This window comes from Eumetopias jubatus, unplaced genomic scaffold, assembly GCF_037043125.1.
Source record: "Eumetopias jubatus isolate StellerSeaLion01/CBP00866 unplaced genomic scaffold, mEumJub1_p1.0 scaffold_10, whole genome shotgun sequence".
Taxonomy (NCBI): Eukaryota; Metazoa; Chordata; class Mammalia; order Carnivora; family Otariidae; genus Eumetopias; species Eumetopias jubatus.
Genome location: NW_028274816.1, coordinates 88,251,178 through 88,267,900, shown reverse-complemented (window position 1 = coordinate 88,267,900; position 16,723 = coordinate 88,251,178).

Here is a 16,723-nt window from a genome sequence, read left to right as displayed (position 1 = left end):
AACACATGGGCTTGCTCTCGCAGCTGTACGAGCCGTATGCGTGCCTTCCTTGAGGGAGGCTTCCGGGAGACCCAACAGCCTGGGCCTAAACAGCCCCTCTGCTGCTTTCTTACTGTGTGGCTTAAGGTACACTGCACAACATCTCTGAGCTTCTTTACCCATCTGTGAAATGGGGATATCAACGCCTCGCTCACGGGGTGGCTGTGAGAACCAAGATGACGGTTTCCTCCTTTTAGCACGGTGCTTGGTAGCTGATATGAACCAGACTGGAGGGCAGGGGGTGGGGGCGTTCTCTAGGCTGGCTGCCTCCAGGAGCGAGCAGACCGTTTCCTTCTTCCTCTGCCATCCCTTGCATGCAGTCCGGTTCACAGCCCTCTCTCCGGGAAAAAGAGAAAAGCCTCGATTTGTCACGTTTGCCAAATTTCCACGCTCGAAACACTCCCAGCGCGGCCAATTCCAAGCTCTTGATGGGACACCCCTGAACAGTGATCGGGAAGAGAAGCAGATGATGACGACGAGCACCAAGCCCGGCCACCACCGCCTGTGTGTCACCGAAGTAGGGCTCAGGAGCAGAAATCTCTCTGCTGGTGGGTGTAACTGGCAGGGGGCTGTCCTGGAACCTGGGCCGGGCCAGGTGAGTCCCTGACACACAAGGCTGCTTTGTCCATAGGTGGCTACTGTCCACGAGTGGACTTGGGCCTCTGTGTGGCACAGGAGGGGAGAGGAGGGGGGCTGCACCCCAGATTTCACTCCTGCCCCCACCCCAGCTGCCCTCCAAGCTCTCCGGAGGCCTCCCCGTGCCCATTATGTAAATAAAGTGCAGGGGAGTCTTGATCCCTTTGGGAGGGATTAGAGAATGGACACCCCCTGTAAGGACTATACCATCCACCAGACACACCCTTTCTTCCTAATTCCTCCCCTTCTATCCTGACTCCTTCCCTTCGCACACACAGGATGTACACATCTTTTAACCTCACACCATGTTCTAGGTGCTCTGCTGACCCAGCCAACAGGCCCCGATCCTGGCCCCACAGAGTTTATGGACCTGAGCAGCATCCGAATCTCCTGGAGGGCTTGTTAGAAAAAGATATGCTGAGCCCCGTCCAGAGTACTTGATTCAGCAGGGAGAATCTGCCTTTCTGACAAGTTCCCAGGTGATGCCGCTGCCACTGGTCCAGGGACCACACTTTGAGAAGCACTGGCCTAGAGGGAGAGCCAGAGAAGCAAGCAGGCAATCTCCATCCAGGGAAGGTAAGCAGTGCTGGGCTGGGGAGGACTCAGGGGGCTGCAGAGTTCAGAGGCCCTTCTCCAAGCCCAGGAAAAGCTATGACTCGATTTCTTGTTTGCCTTCCACCGCCAAGCTCACCCCAGTCTAGTTTTTTTTTTTTTTTTCCCCCAGTCTAGTTAAGAGACAATCACAGGACTTGGGTGTATGGGTCCCGCCTCCCACCTCTCCTCTCTGTGCTTTCCAAGACCCCTGGGTGGTGTGTGCCACCTGGGCACCCCACCTCTCTCTGCAACAGGGCCAGGTGTGCTGACGTCTGTTCAGACAAGGGGAGAATGGCCTACGTAGGCCACAGAGAGACAGACACTCCCCCTCCAAACTAATGAGGGGGTCACAGAATCACTCATCACTTCCTCTCTGCTTCCTCCCACCCAAGGCCTACAGGGGTGTCCCTTCCAGGAGCAAACAAGTGGGGGAACTCAGGGGCACAAAGCTAGTTTCCAGCTCCTACCCCTGCCTTCACTGGGGGCAGGTGACAAGGGGCTGCTGGGGCCTCTTTGATGTTGGAAGACTACGAACAGCCTACAGGTAACTGCAGCCCAGCCCCCCTCCTCTCCTGGTCCCTACCTCCCCCTTCCTGACACCCTAATCCTTCCCAAAGGGATCAAGACTGCCCTGCACTTTATTTACATAATGGGGATGTGGAGGCCTCCAGAGAGCTTGGAGGGCAGCTGGAGTGGGGGCAGGAGTGAAATCTGGGGTGCAGGAGCACTGGCCTACCCTGAGGCTTTGCAGATAGGGGCTGGATCTTGGATGGGTGCCCGCCTGAGCTGGCAGCCTGGGACAGTGAGGCGTGTGCGTGCGTGTGTGTGTGTGTGCGCGCGCGCGCGTGTGTGCATGCGTGCATCTGGATGTTCAGTTAATACTCAGCTCCAGATATTAATCCCTTTTTATGCAAAGAGACAATGGATCGTAAGCCCTGAGAAATCAAACTGAAAGGCAGCCAGCCTCCCACCCTGCTCCCCTCACCCCTACCAAATGGACCCGCCTGTTAACGAGGGAGATAAACGGAGAGGCCATCAAAGCAGATTTTCAATCTGTCCATGATTTTGCTCTGGGGCCTTCAGAACTCCATGGCTCCCCTCCTCCTGACCCAACTGCTGCCTCTCTGCCTTCGGTTCTTCTCCGCTTTGTTCCCCAACCCCTATGCTTTTATCTGCCCAAGTTGGATCTATTGACCTGACTCATAAGGGCTCCTTTGATCTGCTCCAGATCTGACAACGGACAGCAGGAGGCTGGGTAGAAGGGCAGAGAGGGTGGCCACGAGGCCTGGAAGGTAGAGGCTGGGAGAGAAAGGGAGGTTTGTTTTTGGGGGGAGAAGGGCCTTCTCCCCCAGTAGACTGAGGATTAGGCAGGTGGGCACATGCCCACCGGGGGCGAAGGAAGACAGAGAAACCCACCGAGGGAGGGAAAAGGTCCCCAAAGCAGGGGTAGAGCCCTTCTCAATGTGCCAACCCTATGGCATCTTTCCCTGGTGTACTGACTCAGTTTCCCTCTTTAAATTCCCTCCGCCCCTCTCTACTGTCTTGCCAGGAAGCACCTAAACCCATTCTTACAAGTACAAATGACCTCGGAGGAGAAAAATCCAGCATGTCCATCCACGAACGTGCCACTGGTTGCAGGGAAGGGAATGAAGAAGTGGGCCTGGCCGGCTCAGCCCTGCCTGGCACAGGGTACCTTGTTGCTAGGTGAGCAGCGGCCCCACTGAACCCTGCAGGCGGTGTGGCTTATTCCCACCCCGGAGGTGACAGGTGCGGAGGCAGGTACCTTGTCCCAGGGGCAACTGGCTGGTACCGGGATGATGAAGAGTCGTGACACCCGGGGATGCTGGGCCTGGCAGGAAGGGGTCAGTGAGCGCTGGGGGTGCAGCACACACTCAGATGCCAGACAGACTCGTCTCAAGTAGGTGCCATGACTGTGCCCATGTTATACTTGGAGAAACTGAGGCACAGACAGGTGAAGCAGCTTCCCGAAGTCACAGCTAATAATCGGCAGAGCAGTCTGTCGGGCTCCTGAGTTGGTAGCCCCTGTACCAGGCTCCTCGCATTTCTCCTTTGCTGACACTGCCCCCCCCTTCTCCCCTGGTCTCTTTGCCCCCTTGGAAAGGGATCACTGAGGGCCTGCTGCCAGAAACTCATCATGTGGTCCTGGGGCCTTGGGCCCTCAAACCAGGATTCCGGTTCTAAAATGTGCAAGAATAGCTTTTTCAATAAATACATAAATAAGTCAATGTGCACGGGTGACACGTGAGATGATGAGTAGCCGAGCGAACCACCTTCTGGCCTCCTAATGAATAATGTCAAACAAGGTCACACTCAGGGACAGCCAGGCCCACGTGCGCCCCACTGGGGCTGCCTCTTCTCAAACATAAACGACCTGGCGGGGGAGGACTTTGGTCATGGCGCCCCCATCTCCGGGATGGGGGAACCAACCAGGAGAAGCAGAGTGCGGCTAGACGCTGGGCCTCCAGGCCACCCCCTTCCCCGCACCCCCACCTCCACCGTGCTCTGGCGGGCACCCCGTTGCTGCCCTAACCTCCAGGGGGCTTGCCTTCCCATCCATCAGCCACTGTTCTGGTCTCACTGCACACCCTGGGTGTGCTCTCTGCAGCAAAGCGATCCCCCCAAGAACAAAGGGGCAGGTGACCCCAGAAGGCCAGAGAGAGGACAGGTGGGGTGGCCCCCACTCTCCCGAGCACCATCCATGCTTCCCTGCCTCCTTTCCTCCTCAGCCCCAAAGGGGACAGGAGTTCCGCTTCTGCCCCTTCCCCTCCAAATCTCCCTAAGAACTAAGGAGAAGCCTCGGGGACATTTCCTTGTCGCTTGAAATTTGTCTGGCCATCACTCACTAGACAGGCTGAGCAGGCCTCTTACAGGGGAAAGACAACCATAAATGGGAGAGTGAGAAATCACTCGTTTGTCATCGAAGGGAAGTCAAGCCTAAGGGAGGCAGCCCCTGAGGGCCGGGCAGGGTCAGCGGGAAGGAAGGGAGATTAAACGCGGCCCGCCCACCTGCCGCAGATCAACCCTGCTCTGCTGAGCACAGCAGCCTCAGGGAGAGGGTGCTGGGGCCGTGCACGGGGGAGGGGAGGCAGCAGAAGCTGGGAACCGGGTGGGTGCTAGCTGCAGGGGGCACAAACGGGATGGCTGGGCCTCAGGTCACAGCCCCCGGGTTATAAAGCCATTTGCCTGGGTGGGAGCAAGAGTCCTGTTAGGGGTTGAATTGTGTCCCAGGAGACGGATATCCTCAAGGCCCCAGCCCTGGTACCTATGACTGTGACCTTATTTGGAAATAAGGCCTCTGCAGAGGTAACCAAATAAAAATGAGATCACTGAGGTGGGCCCTCATCCAGTATGACTGGTGCCCTTATAAGAAGAGGGGAATGTGGACCCAGACATGCAGGGTGGAGGCCATGTGGCTAACACATGGGCAGAGTCTGTGGGGGATGCTGCCGTGAGCCAAGGAATGCCAAGGGCTGCCCAGAAGCGGGGCAGAGGTGCAAAAGGATTCTCTCCAGGTCTTGGGGGACTGTGACCCTGCTGACACCTTGAGTTCAGACTTCTGGCTTTTGGGACCATGACACAAGAAATTTCTTGTATTTTAAGTCACCCAGCTTGTGGTACTTTGATACGGCAGCCCCAGGAAACTCCTACAAGTCCCAAGAGCATAGTCTGTCCCCGACCCGATTCCTCCAATAAACTCTGAGCCCAGTAACAAGTTAGCAAACAAGCCCAGTCCACTCCCCGGTTTCACACCATCCCAATTCCCACATGGTCCCGCAACTCCACCTCTGGGGGGGTGCTCCAAAGACCTGAAAGCAGGGGTGTCTAGGAGGTACGTGCACACCCACGTTCATACCCAAGAGGGGCCAGCGACCCAAAATGTTCTTCGATGGGTAAGTGGATAAACAAAACGTGGTCTGTCCGTATGGTGGGATATTATTCAGCCCCCAAAAGGAAGGAAACTGTGACACCTGCTCCAATGTGGATGAACCTCGAGGACGACATCATGCCCAGTGAAGTAAGCCCGCGCCCGAAGGACAAGAACTGTGTGAGTCTGCTCACATGAGGTGGCTAGAGCTGAAACACCCATGGAGACCGAGAGGACAGCGATGGCTGCCTGGGGCTGCAGGGAAGGGAACAGGGAGCTCGCGTTGACGGGGACAGAGTTTCGGCTAGGGAGGACGAGCACAGCTCCGGGGTTGATGGTGGGAACGGTCTGCACGATACTGTGAGTGTACTCAGTGCCTCTGAGCTGTCCACGTAACAAGTGGGTAAAATGGCAACTACGTGTATCGTGGCGAGCTTCTGCACGATGTGCAACTGTCAAACCACTGTGTTGTACGCCTAAAGCTAATATAATATCGTATGGCAGGTCTACTCCAATTGGGGAAAAAAAGGATAAAAATGGTAAATTTCATGTTATGTATATTTTTACCCCACAAGAAGTTTTTTTTTTTTCCGAAAACCCTGCATTTCCACGGCTCCCTGCTGCCCTTTGAGTAAAACCAGAAATCTCTTTCTGTGGTCTGGCACAGAGAAGGTGCCCAGTGAACAAAGGAGTGAAGTGGATGGATGGATGGATGGATGGATGGATGGATGGATGGATGGACAAATGGACAGATAGGTGGATGGACAGAAGGACAGATGGATGGATAGATGGATGGACGGACAGACAGATGGGTAGATGGATGGATGGGTGGATAGATGGACAAATGGATAGATGGATGGATGGATGGACAGACAGATGGATAGATGGATGGATGGATAGACAATGGATAGATGGATGGATGGACAGATGGACAGACAGATGGACGGATGGATGGACGGATGGACAGATGGACGAATAGACGGATGGATGGACAGATGGATGGATGGACAGATGGACGAATAGACAGATGGATGGATGGACGGATGGATGGACAGATGGATGAAGCATTCCACCGAAGGATGGAAGGGTGGAAGGAGGGACCCTAAGGCAGCAGGCAGGTGCCCAGCAACATCCCAGCTGTTGAATTACAGCAAGGGAAGGAGTTTCTTGGCTACTTCTCTGGCATGGGGCTGGACTGCCTGCAGCCACCAGAGAACTCTGACCAAGCCCTTCAGGACCCCCTCTGGTGGGCAGGCCTCCGGGTGATTACACAGACATAACCCTGGGCACACAAGTGGACATGTGCATAAGGGGAGACCCACAATCTCCATCCAACACACATCTACAACAGTCTGGGCCCCTTCCGGGGCTTTACAGTTTCCCACACAAAACTGAGGCTCAGATGAGACTGGGGCTCACAGAGGTTAGGTGGCTTGCTCAGCAAGACCCCTGGTAAGCAGCTGCCAAGAGGGGGTGCAGCCAGGGTCCCCACTCCTAGCTACCAGGCCACCCTGCCTTCTCTGCTCCCAGTGGCCTCGCTACACAGTCAGGAATCCACCAGACATGGAAGCAAGGTCTGGGGAAACATTATTGTGACCCCCTGTGGGTCACACACAGGTTAAAGTCAGATACAAATCTGAGACAGGAAATAGAGAAGCCTCTCATTCAGTCCTGATAGAAGCGAGCATTAGGTGGTGGTGGTGCTGAAAGAACCTCTTATTCTGGGACAGGATAGCTTTAGATTTACAGAAGAGTTACGAAGAGGGTTCCCACTGAGCCCACACCCAGCCGCCCCCAGGGCTCACATCTTACAACGCGATGGTACATTTGTCGAGACTAAGGGACAAATACTGACACCTCTTTTATTAAGTACACGATGTCATCTGCATAATCTATAAGCTTCTTTTCTAGGGTTTCCCATACATCCTTTCTGGGTTCCGGGATCCCGTCCAGGACGCCCCATTACGCTTGGCCGTCACGTCTCCTTAGGCTTGTATGGACTGTGACAATTTCTCAGATTCCTCGTTTTTGATGAGCTGATAGTTTCCATGACCTCAGGTATTTGCAGAAGGTCCCTCAGCAAGGGTGGTTTGTTGTAATCTTTAAAGACCAGTGGGAAGGAACATTCGACACACATGTGCCCATATGCACACACACATACCAAATAAACACGCTTCTTTGTATCTAACTCCAATCTCCCCTGCTGCAGCCATGATACCACTGTAGTGTCAATGGGGCTTTATCTTTGATAACTAACTTCTCTGATGTCCCTCACAGAATGTGGCACTAGGTATGACATTTAGTGTAGTGCCCACTTTATAAACGAGGATGCGGATGCTAGCTGTGGCAAGGTTAAGCTTGAAGACACTCATCCCTGGTAGCAGAGTCCCCGACTTGGGCCCCAGGCCAGGGTCCTTCCCTGCGCCTCTGCGCTCCATGGGACTTCACCTACGCCTCAAGTCAAGCCCAGTCTGGGAGGCAGGGGACGCGCAAGACCCCGGGAGGCCAGAGTCCAGCATCTTCACCAGAGCAGGGGGAAGCGTCATCCCTCTGAGCCCCTGTCACGGCCACAGCTGGAGGAGCCAAGCTCTGGCTGCCAGTTCATGCCCCAGCCCCCGCCCCCCCCCCCCCGGCCCATCGCACCACCCCGAGACACAGCAGTGCTGGGTGGTGTTGGCTGAGCAACCCATCAATGGACAGCCACCAGCAGCCCAGCCCTCGCTGTGGGAACACCCCCTTCTTGATGTCCGTCCCCTCCCTGCTCCTGGCCAGGGTGGTGTGGGCACGCTCAGAGCATCCGTGAGGGCAGCACTGGCTGGGGACAGGCCACTGGGCTGGAGGGTGGGGGGCGCCAGGGAAGGGGATCTGGAGAGGTGGGCTGCAGCACGTGCAGAGACTACTGCCCAGGGCTCTGTGTCCTGCCCGAAGATACCAGCTCTCCTGCCAGCAGAGTGGATGCAGAGGCGCGGACAGTCCCCACTTCGCAGATGACACCAGAAGGACCCGAGTGAACCCTGACCACGCACTTAGCAGGTGTGGCACGTTGCTGACTGTCTCACGCTCACGGCCTTTGGCATCCCACCTGTATCGGCAGGCGGGGCCCACCACCCCCATTTCACACACGAGGGGACAGAGGCCAGCTCCGTCCCTCACGCCGCCCTCCCTGTCTCTCCCTGCTGGCTGTGCGATTCTCTTGGCGGACCTACCTTCCTGATTTAGTCTGCTTTTGTTTGATTTGATAGGAAAATGAGCTTGCCCAGAATGCAGAGCTGCAGAGGGAAGGGAGTGCAGGGCGGCCCCATGCTGGTGGCAGGAAGGTGCGGACGTCAAATTCAAAGCAGACTGTCACTAATGAATCCCCCCACGGAACACTTGGGCTGTGTTTAGACATGAGAGTGAGAGCCTAGTCAACGGGGGCTCGTGGTTTGGTGGAGATCAAGTGGGGCTTGAAGTCTGAGATCTGGGGTGCAAATCCTGGCCTGTTTTTACTATGTGCTCTTAGGACAGCCCCTAACTTCTCGGAGCTTCTGCAACTAAATGGTGACAAATGCATCTCTTTTAGGGGGTGTTGTGAGACTGTGAAGCCCCTTGCAAACCGTCAAGTGCCGTACAGTTGGGAGGGGTCTTGGGGTCTGGGCCTCTGGACTCGGCCTCCACCCCCAAGCCTGGAGGGGCCTGAGGCTTGCAGAGCCATGATTTGGTGATTCTCCTTAAGATATAAAATATCAAATAAAATTATGTATAAAAGCCTCCGAGGGGCGTGCAGGTGAGGGGCCCTGAAGCCTCATTAGCTTGGTAGGAAATTGCCTATGACCGCAGGAGGTGCCCGGAGGTGACTGTGCTCCCACACATGCTCAGAAGTCATGCCACTCATTAGAAACTGCACTCGCGGGGCGCCTGGGTGGCCCAGATGGTTAAGCGTCTGCCTTCAGCTCAGGTCATGATCCCAGGGTCCTGGGATCAAGCCCCACATCGGGCTCCTGGCCCAGCAAGGAGCCTGCTTCTCCCTCTCCCTCTGTCTCTCCCCCTCTTCATGCTCTCTCTCTCTCGCTCTGTATCTCAAATGAATAAATAAAATCTTTAAAAAAAAAAAAAGAAAGAAACTGCACTCGCTCTGTGCCCCTGGAGGGCACAGCCCCGGGGGTCCCTGGCCGGCGAGTGCAGTGGGGCTGGCTTGAGCTGCGGGTGGGCAGTCCATCAGGCATCACACATCCCAGGACAGGACAGGCACATCCCCTTTCTAGGGCTTAGCCTCCTCATCTGCAAATGAGGAGGGGCCTGGCGATCCTTCCTAGAAGTTTTTATTGCTTCTGCGATTTTATGAATACGTTTAATCGGTTCTGAGGGGGCACTGGTGAGGAGGGAGCCCCTGTTTTTCCCTGTCCTCCTCTCCAGGACTCGGGACTCCAGAAGGGCTGAGCAGGGAGGGATGGAGGGGGAAGGCAAGCTCGGGGTCAAGGGCAGTGACACTGTCTGGCCTGAGCCAGCTCTCACCTTCCTCTCAGGTACGGTATGGGGGGGGTGTCCTTCCTACGCCCCCAGAGGAGGATGCTGGAGGGGCGCGGGGCTCAGCAGACACCCACCACTGGGGAAAGGATTCACACTCCGAGGACAGATTCCCCACACAGTCCGTTCCCCACCCTACCCCCTGACCTTGGAGTGTAGAACCACAGCCCTGGTTCAGCAACCGTCAGCCAGATTCTCCCTCTCTGCCCCTACTACACAGGGAACCGCCCCGCAGAGATAAGGAGCAGGTTCCCCAAACCTTTCCCCAGTCCATGCAGGAGTTACTATTACAGAAGATGACGTGGGCCAGGAAGCACATCTGGTCACAGAAGCACCCGTGCACCTGACCCCAGAAAGAGCCATTGATTCAGGCCGGTGTGGGGGGTCACACTCGGCCTGCTCCCCTGCCCTCTGTCACAGAAGCTGGGGACGGGGTTGGCCGGCCTCCCGCCACCTTCCAGAGTCCAGCCTAGCCAGCTTCCAGTGAAGGATGGGGGTACAAGAGCCAGGCCCATCCTCCAGGAGCCCCAGGGCATTAGGAAGGAAGCAGCCTCTGGACCCTGGGCACTGCCCTTCAGCAAGCATGGACTGGGTGCCTCCTGGGTGAGGCCCTCATGGGACCCATGTGACTGGCATGGCCCACCTGCCTGCCGTGGCCCAGAGCCACACACAAGTGCTTTGAAGTTGCAAGTAGGTAGAACCCTCTGGCGGCACAAGGAAAGCTCCGTGGAGGAAGTCACACTTTAGCATGGTCTTAAAGAGGAACAGAAAGGTGAGCAAAGGAGAGAAATGCATGTGATGTGTTTGGAGAATGGGAGGTCCTTTGACGCAGCTGGAGGTCAGGGCACCTGGAGACCAGGAGATGCGGTAGGTCTGTCCCGTGATGACGGTCACCTGCACTTATGGAGAGGCGCTCCACTTCCTTTGCTCTCCCTGAACTCATTTAAATCCACACAACAAACTTTGAGGCCTGCCTGGTACCCTCATCCTTCAGGCTGAAGCTTTGCTGTCTTCCTTCAAAGCTTCTCCTGCTACTCCCCAGTGGGCGGGTTGGGGCCTGCCCTGTGTGTTCACATAGCTTCCTCTCTTCACACATCACTGTGTCATCACCAGAGTCTGCAACAGGATCTGGTATGGAGCAGGTGCTTCTCTACTGGATGGATGGAGGGAGGGTGGAGGGAAGGATGGATAGAGGGATGGATGGATGGATGGATGGATGGATGGATGGATGGATGGAAGGATGGACAGGTATGTAGGGAGATGAATGGACAAGCTAATGGATGGACAAACAGATGAAGAGATGGATAGATGGATGGATGGATGGATGGATGGATGGATGGATAAATGGATGGGCAGAAGAGTGGATGATGGATGGATGGATGGATGGATGGATGGATAGATAAATGGATGGGCAGAAGAGTGGATAATGGATGGATGGATGGATGGATAAATGGATGGGCAGAAGAGTGGGTAATGGATAATGGATGGATGGATGGATGTAGGGACAGATAGAGGGGTAGATAGATGATGTATGCATGCACGGATGAACTGATGGACAGATGGATGTATATATGGATGGTCAGATGAGTGGGTAAATGGATGGATGGATGGACAGATGGGGGGGGACAGATGACGCATGCATGCATGGAGACACCTACAGCCCCAGAATCATCATGTCACACCCTGCCGAGAATCATTCCAAGAACCATCTCAGATACCGCCTAACCCAAGCCCCTCATCTCACAGGTAGACAACAGAGGCTCACGGGGTTGGGGGGGGGCAGAGAGAGCAGAGGGGCATGGCTCATGTGAGACCTTTGAGCAGACTGGGGGACCAGCCAGAGTCGGAGCCCAGGTCCCCATGCCAGGGCCTATCAGTTGCCCAGGACGCTGGGGCAGCAGGTCTCTAGCAGGCGGGAGTGAATCAAGGCCACGGCCGCTGACACAGCTCACCCATTCTCCCTCCTTGTCCTCCTGCAGAGAAAGGTCTCCGAAGCCCACACCCTCTTCTCAAGGCTGGATGTCACACCCTCTATGTCTGGTCGGGGTTCCCCTCCCCAAGACACCTCTGACTTCGGGGAGTGAGATGCAGGGAGGGCACCCCTACTTGACTCCCCAAACTTCCTGCCCTTTCTTCCCCAGCGGCGCACCCACCGTGTTGTGTGTAGGTTGTGCCAGCCCCGGGGTGGAGGGGGGGGTGCCTCCGGAGAGCTGACTCTGTCATCCTCTCCGGAAGACTTTCTCCTTAATTCACGAATGTATGTGCATTAGAGACGGTGGGGGGCTACTGGGAATATGGGGGGGGCAGGGAGGAACAAGGACCAGGGAAGGGACCGAGGGCCCTAGGACACTGAGCTGAAGAGGGTCTTGCTTCAAGTGGGCAAAAGCCCCAGAAGTAGAGAATCCCTCTCTGCCACACACCTTCACCCCAGTCCCAAGCCCCAGAGGCTGATGCATATCCCACTGGGAGGTGGTCAGGGGGCAGCACCGCCACTTCCCGCTGCTCCCCCAAACTGATTAGTGCTGATTAATGGCAAGGCAAGCCCCGATGAACAGGATAATGTGACCACCAGCTGTTCGGGGGACGGGGAGGGGTGTCCCTTGGCTCTGCAGGGCTGCCTCTTGGGCACCAGCCCAGCTCTCTGGACTGGTTCTGGCCTCATTCTTCCAGGGCCTCGCTCCCCTTTCTGCGGGGCCCCCTGCAGCCTCCAGGCTGCCCCCATCCCTTCCCTAAAGCTGGGGCTTTCTTAAAACCACATCAGGGAGAGGCCCCAAAAGGATTCTCACGTGGTGGACCTGAGCAGGCTGAGGGAACAGGCTCAGGGTGAGGAGGGGGTCTCTGAGAGGGGCTGGGGGTCGCACCCTTCTGCCTGTCAGGATTGGGCTGGCTCAGACAAGTGGTTCTGGAGGTGACAGGCTGCAGTGTGCGGAGCTCGGGTGACCCCAGGCTTAGACGAGGCGGGGCCCCTGCCAGGCACCTGGACCCACCTCAAAAGATGACAACTGTCAAGGAACAGACAGGCTGCAGACTGGGAGGAAGTGTCTACAAAAGACACATCTGCTGAAGGACTGTGATCCAAATTATACAAAAAACTCTTAAAACTCAACAACAGGGAAACGAACAGCCCAATCAAAAAAATGGGCCAAAGACCTTCACAGACACCCCACCAAAGAAGACAGACCGATGGCGGATAAGCACATGAAAAGATGCTCCACATCCTTTGTTATCAGGGAAATGCAAATTAAAATGACAATGAGATTGTTGTTTTTAGAATGACCACAATTTGGAACACTGACCCCCACCACATGCTGGAGGGGACGTGGAGCAGCTGGGAGCTCACCGGTGGCTGGTGGGAATGCAAAATGGCGTGGCCACCTTGGAAGCCAGCTTGGCCTTTTCTTACTAAACTCAACATACTCTTAGCACTCGATCCAGCAGAAATACTCCTTGCTATTTAGCTAAAGGAGTGGAAAACTTAGGTCCAACCAAAACCCGCAAGTGATGTTTATAGCAGCTTTATTCATAATCACCGAAACTTAGAAGCAACCAAGATGCCCTTCAGTAGGCGAATGGACAAATACACTGTGGTCCATCCAGACAACGGAAGATTATTCAAGGCTAAAAGAAATGAGCTATCTAGCCATGAAAAGATATGGAGGAACCTTAAATGCATATCACTACATGAAAGAAGCCAATCTGAAAAGGCTACAGCCTGTATATGATTCTATCTGAATGACGTTCTGGAAAAGGCAAAACTATGCAGACAGTAAAAAGATCAATGGTTGCCAGGGGGGAGCGAGAGGGAGGGATGAACAGGTGGAGCAGAGGATTCTGAGGGCAAACTGCTCTGTGTGATACTGTCATGGTAGATAAATGCCATGAGACATTTGTCCAAACCCATAGGATGGACAAGACCAACTATGAACCTTACCGTGAACTAGGGCTTCTGGGTAATAATGGCGCATCCATGGAGGTTCATGGATTGTAACCAGTGCACGCCCTGACTCAGGATGTCGATAGTGGGGAGACTGTGCACGTGTGGGGACACAGGGCACATGGGAACTCTCTGTACTTTCTGCTCCATTTTGCTGTGAACCTAAAACCTCTCTAAAATAAAGTCTTAATTTAAAAAAGATGCCAACTGGAGACAGGCTGGGGAAAAGTGGCCAAGAAAAGGTTTCAGGCAAGGGGCGGGGGGAGCCCTAAGGGAAGGGAGAGGGTGGGAGAAGGGGAAGCCTGGGTCCTCACCCTCCCCTCCCCAGGCTCGGGCGGGGGCAGGCTGAGGTGCCGGGCTCGAAGAAAGGAAAGAATCAATTAACTCACGAAGCTGCTGACATGTCTGCGAACATAGCTCCCGGGACTCGATGGGCCTGGCAGTCAGTGGTGGTTTAATGGGCACTTTTGCCCTGAAATGACACCTGGGCCAGCTGCTTCTTCCATGGCACAAGACCTGCTCAAAGATGTAGGGAGGCACAGTGGGGTCGGCTCCCCAAGGAAGAGGGGGCAGAGGCTGAGCGGGAAGACAAGGCCAGGAGTCGATCGTTGGGCCAGGGAAGGGCTGGCCGCCTCCCAGGTCATGACTCAGAACACATTTCCTCTGTCTGTCCCTGGGTGACCAGAGGGGAGCAGGTCAGTGTTGGTGGGGAGACCTGCTTCCAGCCTCTGAACCTTGGGGCCCTTGTGGGTCTGTGGAGGGGCCTTGCCTTTCAGTTCTGATATTCTAGGATGTGTGATTTTGAGTGGAATTCGCATGTCAGAATCTATGGATTGTTTTCTTTTAAAGGTTTTATTTATGTATGTATGAGAGAGAGAGAGAGATAGTGCACGGGAGAGAGTGGGGGGAGAGGGAGAAGCAGACTCTATGCTGAGCGTGGAGCCCAACGTGGGGCTCCATCCCACGACCCCTGGATTGTTTTCAAATGCCCCACCACTCAAGGTGTCTCATACCAGAGAACAGGACTGCTCAGAGGGGCAGGCATCCTATTGTCTCTGGTCACACAGACTATCAGGGACATAGCTGGGGTACAAACCCGGTCCCCCGCTCCCACAGCTTACATGGAGCCACCTCCCTGGGCTGTCTCCTGGGGCCCAGGTGCTCATCTCCCTACCCCCTCTCGCATGCATTTCCTGGAGAGTCTATCCGGCTATGCTGGTCTCCTGCCCACCTTAGGGGACCAAGCCTGGCTTTCGCCCAGGGTCTTCTTTTGGACATGGCTGCTCAGTGAAGCCATGGCGGCAGACTCTGGGCTTGGTTGGGTAAAAGGCTCTGAAGTTACACTGACCATTAAACCGGGGTGGGAGGGGCAGGGAGCACAATCCTCTCTATGCTGCTTGTATGACATCGGCTCAGAGAGGGCAGGTCTGCAGTGAGGGGAGCCCCCAAAGAGTGCCGATGGAGGGATGGAGCTCAGCGAGTCCGGGCATCCCGTTCCCCTGCAGGCTGGGCCTGCCTGTACCACCATGGGAGGGCATGAAGGCCATCCCTAAAGACTCACCGGTCTCCTCCAGGCTCTTGGTCAGAAGGGAGAGAAAGAAAAGAACACATGGGTTTTGAGCCATTCAGCGTGCCAGAGACTGTGCTGGTTGCTGTTGACATTTTTTTTTTTTTTAATCTGAATTAACCAGAAAAGTTGAAGTATTATTGGCCCATTCTACAGAATGAGGAAACGGAGGCTAAGAGTGGTTAAGTCACCTGTCGGGTGTCTCAGAGAGAGGAAGTGGCAACGGTGATATTCAGGCCCAGGGCCCGTGCCCTTTGTGCTACCCCAAAGCTTGCAGGATTCCAGTGATGCTCCTGCCAGGAGGCAGAGGGCCCCGCTGCTTGGCCTTGGTTTCCCACTGGTCCTCCGAGCGGCAACCCCCTGCCAGTGCAGCATCGTGCCTGGCTTCCCAGCAGCCTCCTTGGCACGGGGCGCTCACAGCCCCTAGCGTGGGCACATAATCACCATCCTATTTTGGAATATTTTGGAGTATTGAAACTGATGTTCAAGGTCCACGTGGAGGGGCCCAGGAGTGCTGGGCTTTGTCCACCGCCCTCCCGGCGGCTGCCTCACCGTGCCCGGAGGGCAGTGCCTGCTCCCTGGGGAGGACGCGACTGCGGTGGACGTGGCCCAGGGCCCGGCCCTGTCCGGGGGACCCAGCGCGGAGGGAAATCAGGCTTCCCTCTCACCAAGCCAGTATTTAGCCTTCATGTGACTAAAGCCTCTGGCCCGTACACTGGGCCCTGATGCTGTCCCGAGGAAGGATGGGCATCTGGCAGGTGGTTCCCCCACCGCCCGCCCAGCAGCCTCCTCCTGGCCTCGGTGAGGGGCCCAGGTGCCCCAGGGTGCGCCACACACACTAGCAGCTGCTGTCTGCTTTTCCCTTCTCAGCACCCGGCTTTCAGTGAGACCCCAGTTGCCTCCTTAAGAGACGAGTCAAGGACTCCTGTCGCCGTGACGCCATCGGCCTTCTCATTGTTCGCAGAGACGCTGGGTGCGAGGAGCTCCTGCCCAGGCCCTGCTGCCAGCTGATCAAGGAATGATTTCCCTGCCAAAGGAAAAAACCAGCAAGCAGCAGTCTTCCTTCGTGAGGAAGCTCTGAGGCTGACAGGAGAAGCGGAGTAGGGAGCAGGGAGGGGGCAAAGGAGAGAGGATGGGAAGAGAGGAGGTGGCGCCCTCCACCAGGCAGCCTCCTTTGATTACTGCACAGCAGGGGGCCAGCCACCTGGGGCTGCTTACTGTTGGAGAAAGCTTCCTGCAACATCATCACTCAGGACTCTGTAGGTGTTCTTTGCCCTTTAGTTTGTACTTGATTAATTAATTTTTACTTAAGTATTTTGATCCTTCATTTGTTCACCCACAAACCATTTTCTGGGAGCCTAGCAAGTGCAGGGCACTGTGAGCAAAGGTTCAGCCTCTGCCCTCAATTTGTTCATGGACCAGGGGAAGAGGGTGAACATAAACAGTATCTGGATAAGACACTCTGAAGTGCTACTGGGGGGCAAGCAGGGTAAATCAGCCTGGAGGCATCAGGGAAGGCTTCCTGGAAGAGAGGGTATCCAAGCCCTGAAGGACAGATGGG